This window comes from Augochlora pura, chromosome 6, assembly GCF_028453695.1.
Source record: "Augochlora pura isolate Apur16 chromosome 6, APUR_v2.2.1, whole genome shotgun sequence".
In the NCBI taxonomy this organism is placed as follows: domain Eukaryota; kingdom Metazoa; phylum Arthropoda; class Insecta; order Hymenoptera; family Halictidae; genus Augochlora; species Augochlora pura.
In genome coordinates this window covers 6266656-6277211 of record NC_135777.1, presented here as the reverse complement: position 1 = coordinate 6277211, position 10556 = coordinate 6266656, and the positions used below count along the sequence as shown (strand labels likewise).

General features: G+C 42.4%; 1 protein-coding gene across 1 annotated transcript in view; it reads right to left on the bottom strand.

The window, feature by feature from the left end:
- The window catches only part of LOC144471715 (RNA-binding protein Musashi homolog 2-like), a 103567-nt gene that overhangs the window by 71597 nt on the left and 21414 nt on the right, over positions 1-10556 (bottom strand). The window lies entirely within an intron of this gene.

The following is a 10556-nucleotide window of genomic DNA, read 5'->3' as shown; positions in this document are numbered from 1 at the left end:
TATATTTATTTACCTATTTATCGAGCCATTTATTGATATATTAAAAAATAGATGAATATTGTATAATAGATTGATAAATAGATAAGTAGATAGATAAATAAATGGCTAGGTAAACAGGTACGTGAATTTATTTTTCTATATATTTATTTACCTATTTGTTGAGCCATTTATTGATCTATCTACTTATCTATTTATCAATCTATTATACAATATTCATCTATTTTTTAATATATCAATAAATGGCTCGATAAATAGGTAAATAAATATACAGAAAAAAAATACCTGAATAAACAAATAAATAATCAAATAGACAGACAAACAAATAAATAAATAAATAAATATAGTTGCACAAATAGGTAACCAAATAAATAAATAAAACTACAAATCAGCGTTTCCACAATCAATCCCGTCTCGCAACCCTTCGAGAAGCCGAAGGAGGAACGTTTCGAGGTCGATAAGCCGCGTCGTACACTCTGCCAGAGAGAGATAGATGGAGAGCTTCGAGAGAATAATTTTCCTCGGGGATGTAGGCCAGCTTTTTCGTCGTGGAGAGGGAACTATATTCTCCTCGGAGGACAGCAGGGAATGTATATATCTATATTGTAGTTAGTCGGTCCAGGGAAGATGCTTGTCTTCCTGCGACGCCAGGTGCTAGTTTGCAGAAAACGAGAGGCGAACGACCCTTCCCCCCTCCCCCTCCCTCTCTCTCTTTTAATGTCCGATGGTACACCATGTACAGGCCGAGAGGCAGCTGTTGCACGTTCCGTCACGAGATTATAAAGCTGTGCGTATTACCGTGAACCGACGGATTCAGCGAAAATTATGTTCGCGCCGAACGCTGTGTGTCCCGCGCACAAAGCCCCCGCGCGGGCAGCGTCCTCGCCCTTTTCCTACCCTTTTATTCCGGGGATCCATTGTCCCGGTGCCGGGGTCGTCGATACGCAATCGTAAATATTTCGGGAAATGTACCTATTTATGGAACGCATCTCGGGTCTTTATTTTAATCTATCTGCACTCTAATTTTATTTATCGTACTTTGGTTGAATTCCATTCATCGTGCTTTGGTTGAATTTTATTTATTGCGCTTTAGTTGAATTTTATTTATTGCGCTTTAGTTGAATTTTATTTATTGCATTTTAGTTGAATTTTATTTATTCTAGTTCAGTTGAATTTTATTAATTGTATTTTAGTTGAATTTTATTTACTGTATTTTAGTTGAATTTACTGCGTTTTATTTTAGTTGAATTTAATTTACTGTATTTTAGTCGAATTTAATTCATTGTACTTTAGTCGAATTTAATTCATTTTATTTTCTCCCTTTATTTCATCTGCTTCCTTTCGTTAAATGAAAGAGAAATAAATTTAGCAACAGTTAAGTGACTAAATAACCGACTTGCTTAATAATCTTGTTATATTGTGAATCGATAAAGAATAAGTTTTAGCACGTACATTAATAAATAAATGTGCACAGGAACAGAGAAAAATTGAGGTACCCAATATGGAACAGTATATCTAACTGAATAACGGTATTGTTAACATTTAATCGTTGCATAAAAATAATAGCGCGAGTGTATTTTACGATGACAGATTAACGTCATAATGTTTACAGAGCTCTGTCCATCGATGATAACTAATTGTTCGACGAAGAGGCGAGAATCGCGCGAGCCCGTTTCATAATAGGTACATTTGGTTTACGGGGGCAGCAACGTTGTCGCTTGGTAGACCGCGCGTATCCTTTACGCGACTGAAATTATTACGTCGGTCGTAACGCGCAACCCTAATTGCCGAGGAGAGCGCGCGCGCGCGTCCAGCGGCGCATCGAGGGCCCGCGATGCAAGGATAAAATCGGCGCGGAGAGCTCTGTCCGCAACGAGCGGATAATTTCGCGGCGACAAACGATCTCTCTCTCGTGCCCGGCACGAGGTATAACCCCCGCCCGCGCTATATAACCTTCTATAACGTACTACTTCGAATTAGTTCTGGATAATTTCCAGCGCTCCGTAGGAACTGAACACACACCGTGTAGTTCGCGCGCATAAAATGTCCCCCCCGGCCGCTTGGAAAATCTCCAAACCCGGCATGAGGGGGCTCTGCTGCTTTCGGACCGTCCCTGCAGTGGCCCAAATCACGATTCCGGTGAAACGAAATAGGAAAAGTGTGTGGACGGAGTCGTAAAGCTTCTCAGGTAGCCGGCGACCACCTGGATAATCGCGTCCCCTCGCAAAATCGACGGAAACGTCGGCTTTTCTTCGTTGGGCACCTTTGCAATTTTATTCTGAGGATGTTACGGTTGTTAAGGCTATTGTTGCTACAGATTTCTAGTATTAGAAGGGAATTATTAATTGTGGTTATTTCGCTTTGTAATTATTCAGATTGGTGTAATGTTTGTTAACTATTGCAAGAGTCGCAAATATCAATTCTATAATATGTGCAAAATACACCAGGTTACTTAAAATGAAAATGCTATTAGTTTGGAAAAATATTTTGGATTTCTAGTTAAAACGCCTCCGACCGCAAAGGGTTAATATTTATACATCGTTACGATAACACAAACCTAATATATTAACATATTAATTACATGATAGGTAACAGTGAAATGATATCTTAGAACAGAGTGAAATAAAAGAGAGATATTAATAATAAAACATATTAAACCTATCACGCCTGCAACACAGCATTAAAACTCAGATTTTCTACCCTGACCCATTCAACACGTAAAATCGTATGGTGTAAGTATAAGCTGCAGTTCACAGGTCGCAAATTTTCCGAGCCGGGCCGCCGCGATGAATTTAGCGAAGGGCAGCCGAGAGCAGCCGAGAGGTTTATCCGGAGAGACTAACAAGTTAGCAGGGCCATACGGCGGGTTGTCGGGATCGAGCCAGGTGCTAGTCTCGACCGAAGGTAGGTAGGTAGGTAGGTAGGTAGGTAGGTAGAAAGGTAGGTAGGTAGGCTAACGACAGCTGTTACTCGGCCAGGCTATAGATCGGCGAACAGTACATTAGGAGGAGCGTGTTTCGGGGCACCGCGACGAGGCGGCCGACGAGGAACCGAGCCACAGGCTCTCTCCTCGAGGTTAGCCCCGGCTTAGGTGGGAGAACCTGGACCGGGCCCGACCCGCCGTCGACATCGTCGTCGGGAGCACCATGTGCCCGGACAAAGAGCTTATTCAGCCACGGACAATAGCCCCGGCCGGCCAGGCCTTGTTGCGCGCTGCTGCCTCTGCACATGCCCCAGAATCGGCGCTCTCGCTGAAACCACTTTTTCCTCCAGCCGGATACACAGAGCTACGTGTATCGGTTAATTAGTGTCCGCGCGGTTCTTGCGATAAATCGATCCGCGGACACACCCCCACCTCCTTCTCCTGTTACCACTGCTACTAGTATTATTGCTACTAGTACTAGTATTATTGCGACTAGTGCTAGTACTATTGCTACTAGTACCAGAACTACTACTATTACTAGCATTGCTCCCTTTCGCCCCGCAGTTATCCAACCCCATCCGATTTTCCTCTATCGACGCAGCTCCAACGTTTCCGTGAAAAATTAATCGGGATCGCTGGCTATACACGCCAGGCTCTCGGGTCCGCTCTGACCCTGCCGATCAACGATCGAAACTCGGCCGTCGGTCAATCCCGTTCCATTACACTTTCTGCGTACGCTCTCTCTCTCTCTCTCTCTCTCTCTCTCTCTCTCTCTCTCTCTCTGTCTCTGTGTGTCCCCCGCATCCTGTTTCCTCTAACACGGTACAACACGAGTTCTCCAGGGTTTTTCACATTTTTTTTTCACGTTTTAATAGCACAATTTTTCGGGAAACATTGTGACAAGAAATTGTTTGGAGAATTTATTTGGAGAATTTACACGAGGAATTTGTTTAATTAACTTTTTTCATTGTCTGTATAAAAGGGATTTAATCGAAGACTTTATACCAACAATTGGTTCGATGAATTTGTTTAATGAATTTTATTCGTAGTTATCTGTATCCAAGGAATTTATTCCATGAATTTGAACAAAGAATTAATTCAATGAATTCGGACAATATTCGAACACAATTTCATTCGAAATAATAATCGAACACAATTTTATTCGAAATAATAATCGAACACAATTTTATTCGAAATAATAATCGAACACAATTTTATTCGAAATAATATTTGAACAAAATTTTATTCGAAATATTTCTCGAGTAAAATTTAATTCGAAGAACGTATTCGACGAATTTCTTTCGAATAAAATTGTATTCGAGGATTTGATTCGAATTTACATTTAATAGAATACTATTCGAAGAATTCATTTGACGAATTTATTTCGAATAGAATTGTATTAAAACACTTCATCTGACGAATTTATTTCGAATAGAATTATATTCGAAGAATTCACTCAACGAATTTATTTCACAAATCTATAACAAATCAAACTATATTCGAACAATATATTCGATAAACTTATACGAAAGCTACTCGAAAATATACTCGAATCATTTAAAAAGTAGCCAACTCTGTACTCTGGAATCTAGAAACTTTCTGAAATCAGAATCGACAAACGGAAAAGAGAGAAACAAGATAAACGAATAAAGAGGATGAAAGGACGTCGAAAGAGAGAGAGAAAAAGAGAAAAAGAGAAGATCTCGTTTGTTCTCCCAATCTTTTCGCAGTCCATTTCGGAAGGTCTTTTAGCGGACAATTTGCGGGCTGGGGTTCTGTTACGCGGTGAACGAGACGCGAAAGCGAGAGCTAAAAAGAGCGAGAAAGAGAGAGCAAGAGAACAAGAACGAGAGAGCGAGAGAATACAAACGAGAGAGCGAGAGAATACAAACGAAAGAGTGAGAGAACGAGAACGAGAGCAAGAGGCGAGGCGAGACCGAAAAGGAAAGCGAAAGAAACCGCTCGCCGGAGAAGCGAGAAAGTGAATCGGGGCACTCTCTGGCCATGTGAGAGAAACCCGTCCCCGCCCCTCTCGAGCCTTTTCCCAGCTGTTCTCCCGGCATCGAGTGCGATCGCGATTGCAACTGCAACTTATTACGCGTGACGGCGATCTTTCTGCGCCCGGCCTCGAGAGGGGCCGCCGCCGCTCGATTCACGGGACTTCTCTCTCTCTCTCTCTCTCTCTCTCTCTCTCTCTCTCTCTCTCATGCTTTAAATCTCGCTAATTTCCAGAGCCGCTCGAGGTGTCCTTGGGTAAAGGCCATTTAAATTGCGGCCTTCCCTGTTGCATTGAGCCAGCGAAGGATGCATTGCGATTATTTTGTGGTAAAAAGGTAAGAGAAATTATTCTCGCGGAATTATTCGAGTGGAATTATCGCTGGTGGTCAAATGGTCGCGCTGTGACCCGTCGAGCTACTTGATCGCGAGGGTACGTTCGCGTTGCGGTCACTTTATAATGGGGGTGCAATTGTGAGACACAGGGTAAATACGTTACTGATTACGGTATTTAATATTACAGTAATTTAATATTGTGATTTAATCAGGAATATATTATTTAATATTACGATACTAGTTAATGCTGTGTTATTTAATACTGGGGTTCAATTAACGATTTATTAGTTAATATACCTTACACAGGGTAAATAGGTTACTTATTACGGTATTTAATATTACAGTAATTTAATATTGTGGATTAATCAGTCATATATTATTTAATATTACGATACTAGTTAATGCTGTGTTATTTAATATTGGGGTTCAATTAACGATTTATTAGTTAATATTGTGGTTTAATCAGTTATATATTATTTAATATTGTGATTCTAGCTGATGCTGTGTTATTTAATATTGCGGTTTAGTTAACGATTTACTAGTAATATTGTATAGTATATATATCAGTAATATTAATAATAATAATAATAATAAATATATTATAGTAATAGTAATATTAATATTGTGAAACGCTGCAACCCCGAAGAAATATTTCGGATCGAAGCTCCGACCGCAAAGGGTTGAATCACGGCCCCCGGCGTCGCGAACAACGGCGCGCCGCGATTCCCGCGCTTTAATTGATCGCGCGGATACCGCGAGCCGCCTTTGATCCTTTATCTAAACACGGATTAACGCTTCCTTATCACGATACGCTACTCCTCGGAGACTCGGCGTTCCGCGTCGGCTTTAATCGCCGCGATTAGTGTCACGCGAGAGTCGAACACAAACGCTGCTGCTCCGCGCGCGCGCGCACACACGTTCGGCCCTCGCTCTTTGCCGGAAGAACTCTTTTCACTTTCCCGGATTAATGCCGCGAAATTCGAGCCGGGGGGGCAAACGTAATCGCCGCCTCGGTTGCATCGCACCGTACAAGAATCGGCCGCGCGCGTTCCGTCTATTACGTGTTTCCCCGCATTCTTTCGTATCCGCCGCCGCCGCCGATCCACTTTCGCCCGCGAACGCGTAATAGAAAAATCCTTGCCCCGCCTTACGGCGCAGCGCCGAGAGAGTCGATATACACGCCCGAGCCGAAGAATAGCGTGCGCCGAGGTTTATTTTATGCCGAATCCGCCTCCACGGCGTTGTTCCGCTGCATTTCGTGACGAGTTTATCATCCGGCTCTCTAACCACCCTCCCCGGGCCACTGCCCTCCGACTTTATGTTACCACGCCTTTGCAAAGCTCGCGACGCGTCGCTTGTTTCACCTATTAACTGTGATCGACGAGTATACTCGTCATGGAGAAGTGGCAAAATTTGGTGTATTGACGAGTATACTCGTCATGGAGAATTGGCAAAATTTGGTGTATTGACGAGTATACTCGTCATGGAGAAGTGGCAAAATTTTCTGTATTGACGAGTATACTCGTCATGGAGAAGTGGCAAAATTTGGTGTACTGACGAGTATACTCGTCATGGAGAAGTGGCAAAATTTTCTGTATTGACGAGTATACCGGCCATTAGTATAAGCGACCATTAGCTATTTAAATTGCAATTTTTGAGAAAAACAAAACGTATTCTCAAATTTCTAGATGTTTAGAATATTTCGAGGTTATGCCGGAATAAAACAAACAAATAGAAAATATAAACAGTTTGAGACGATGTCATGCGTCCCCGTATGCACCGGTTGAAAAAGTTTACCAGTTCGCGTAACGAATTTATTTATGTGCGATGATAACGTTTTTTCAGATGTTAACCTAAAAGGGGCAAAGGCAAAAGTGAAAAAGTGGATTTATAAACTAGAAAGTTAACTCGTGAGCAGTGCAGCAACTTTTGAATTTTTACCAAACCCCAAAAAGTGCTTATTTTAACTAAAGAAGTAAATATTAGTAATAAAATTTTCAATTTTATAAAATAAACCCATCTTTTTCATCCAAAATCTTAGCAGCGCAACTTACTCTGCGATCGACGAATATACTCGTCGTGGCTCGATTCTGGCGACACAAAACTGTGCGCACTTGTAAATAAGGGCGCCACAGTCGACTGGTTAATTAACTGATCCGGTGACAAAGAACCGTTCCCGACGCCACGGATAAATATATTCAATCCCCGTCGATCTCCAATATCCGAAACAGCGTGGCAATCTCCAATCCACCATAACGGCGGCAGTCTTACCGTGATCGAGCATTCGATGATCGTTAGGATCGAGTCCTGGACATCTCGCGGCACAATTAGCGGAGCCGGGCTGAACGGGGCAAGCCTTGCGAGCGTTTCGCGGGACGCGCTGGTTACCGAACAGTCTGATAACGAGCTGGTTAATTAATTACGCGCGCGGCGTGGACCGATCGTTATGACGCAAATTGTTGCGGAGCCGGGGCGCGCGAGAGCCAACAACCGTGCAACCTCGCCGCCAACCTCGTGCGCTTCAAATAACCGGCCGAATAAAATCTGTGGCACGGTCCTCTCTCGGCTCGTTTGCGTTCGCGCGCGTCCGTCGCAACCCTTCTCTCTGCCGCGGATTCGCGATTCCAGCCGCTGGAGAACCGGCTAGGTTCGATCGCGTCGCTTATTCGACGCGAGGCTTTCGAATCCGTCGACTCTTGCGATTAATGGGTTACGATTACCGTGTAATCGATTATATCACCGTGATCGTATTTCTTTTTAGTTAATTATAGTTGAAGGGAGTGATTATTAATTTTGTGTTAGTTGTTACATTATTGTATTAGTTGTTACGTTATTGTATTAGTTACTGCGTTACTTTAATAATTATTGTATTACTTTATAAATTACTGTATTAATTTACTAGTCGCTATATTACAGTATTGGTTGCTGTATTACTTTATTAGTTATTGTATTAATTTGCTAGTCACTGTATTACAATATTGGTTGCTGTATTACTTTATAAATTACTGTATTAATTTGCTAGTCACTGTATTACAGTATTGGTTGCTGTATCACTTTGTAAATTACTGTATTAATTTACTATTCACTGTATTACAGTATTGGTTGCTGTATTACTTTATAAATTACTGTATTAATTTGATAGTCACTGTATTACAGTATTGGTTGCTGTATTACTTTATAAATTACTATATTAATTTACTAGTCACTGTATTACAGTATTGGTTGCTGTATTACTTTATTAGTTATTGTATTACCGTATTATTTACTGTATTACTTTACTACTTACTGTATTACGATATTAGTTACTGTATTGCAGTATCGTCACTGTATATTTGTATTATTCATCGTATCACTGTATCAATTACTGTGTCACCGTATTACGTACTCTATCACTGTATTAATTATTGTATTACTGTATTATTCGCCGGAAATATTAATCGCCTGCGATCGCGTTAAATTTATACGTAGCTGTCATGCTAACAGGAATTAATTCAAATAACTTATCCTGCATAGATAATACGTGGAATTAAATATGAGAAATATAACTTATTGATTCCTCCAGCAACAATTAATCTGTTAACAATAGCCGATCGCGTCTCGGAATAAACCACACGCGAGCGGTTCGAAAATAATCAATCGCGAGCAAAACTCTGCTCTGCAAAGACCCTGCCGTCGTGTCTCTTCTCCCTCGAGCTACTCGGAGAAGAGACACGAGAAAATCCTGAAGAGAACACACCGGCGTACACGGAGACACAGAATCCCATTGTTCGGTGTCCGGCGTCCTGCGCGCCTGAACGGAGAAAGGAAGAAAAGCGTCGAGGTTGTGGCGAGGACGCTAAACAAACGAGAAAACAGCACGTAGAGGCTCGCTGCGAGACGGGAGGTGGATGGAGAGGGAGAGAGAGAGAGAAAGAGAAAAAGGGAAAGACAGAGAGAGAGAGATAGAAAGACAGACAGAAAAATAGAGGAGAAAGAGGAATAGAAAGAAAGACGAGAAAGAGGAAGAGGAAAGAAGAGAAAGAGGAAAGAAGAGAAAGAGGAAGGAAGAGAAAGAGGAAGGAAGAGAAAGAGGAAGGAAGAGAAAGAGGAAGGAAGAGAAAGAGCAGTAGAAAGAGAAGGAGAAAAAGAAAGAGCAGCAGAAAGAGAAGGAGGCAAAGAGAGAGAAAGAAGAGGAGAGAAAGAAAGGGAAGGAGACAAAGTAAAAGGGAAAAAAAGACAGGAAGATAGAGCGTAGAGAGAAGAGAAAGAGCACGTAGAGAGGGAGCACGCGTAGAGTAAGAACAGATAGACAAAGAGAGATCGCGTGGAGAAATCAGAGAAAGAGGAAGAGAGTGCCTAGAGAGAGAGAGAGAGAGAGAGAGAGAGAGAGAGAGAGAGAGAGAGAGAGATTGAGCGTAGAAACAGGTCGTATAGAAAGAGACGTAGAATCATCGCGTGGAGAAAGAGAGCGTAGAAATAGCGCGCCTAGAATGAAGAAGAGAGCGAGAAAGAGCGTAGAAATAGCGCGAGTAGGGAGAGAAAAGAGAAAGAGATCGAGAACGTAGAGAGGCGAGAGAGAGTGTGCATTGCAAAGAGAGAAAGAACGTATAGAGAAAGAACGCACAGAGAGAGAAAGAACGCCTAGAGAGAGAACGCACAGAGAGAGAAAGAACGTATAGAGAAAGAACGCATAGAGAGAGAAAGAACATATAGAGAAAGAACGCACAGAGAGAGAAAGAACATATAGAGAAAGAACGTATAGAGAGAGAAAGAACGTATAGAGAAAGAACATATAGAGAAAGAGCGTATAGAGAAAGAAGATAGAGAAGCAAGAGCGCGCGAAGCCATAGAGGGAGAGGGAAGGATAAAGAAAAGGAGAAGGCGATGGATAGAGGGATCGCGGGCGCAAGCGGGAGAGGAAATAAAGAAAGGAACAAAAATCGAGCGAGGTGAAGGAATGCTCGGCCTTGGCGCCTGCTGCTTGCTGCTGCTGCTGCGGCTGCTGAGAGAGCTCCAAGGAGCCGGCCTCTGGCTCGAGAGAAGGCTAAGGATAGCTAGTTCAAGAGGGAACAGGCTCTCCTCTCTTTCGTGTGGGAGGACCGACGAAGACGAGCCGATCGCGACAATGGAATCCACGGGCCAGCCGGGACCTCGGATCTCTGCCTCGACCTTGGGACCTGCGGGCCCTCGACGGCGGCGGCGGCGGCCCAGAAAATCGACTCAGTCAATGAAATCGACGGTCTGCCAGAGGAATATCTAAATATTAATTGTTTATATTCCTAAATAATTAATATTTAGATATTCCTATAATTAACAATTCTTATAT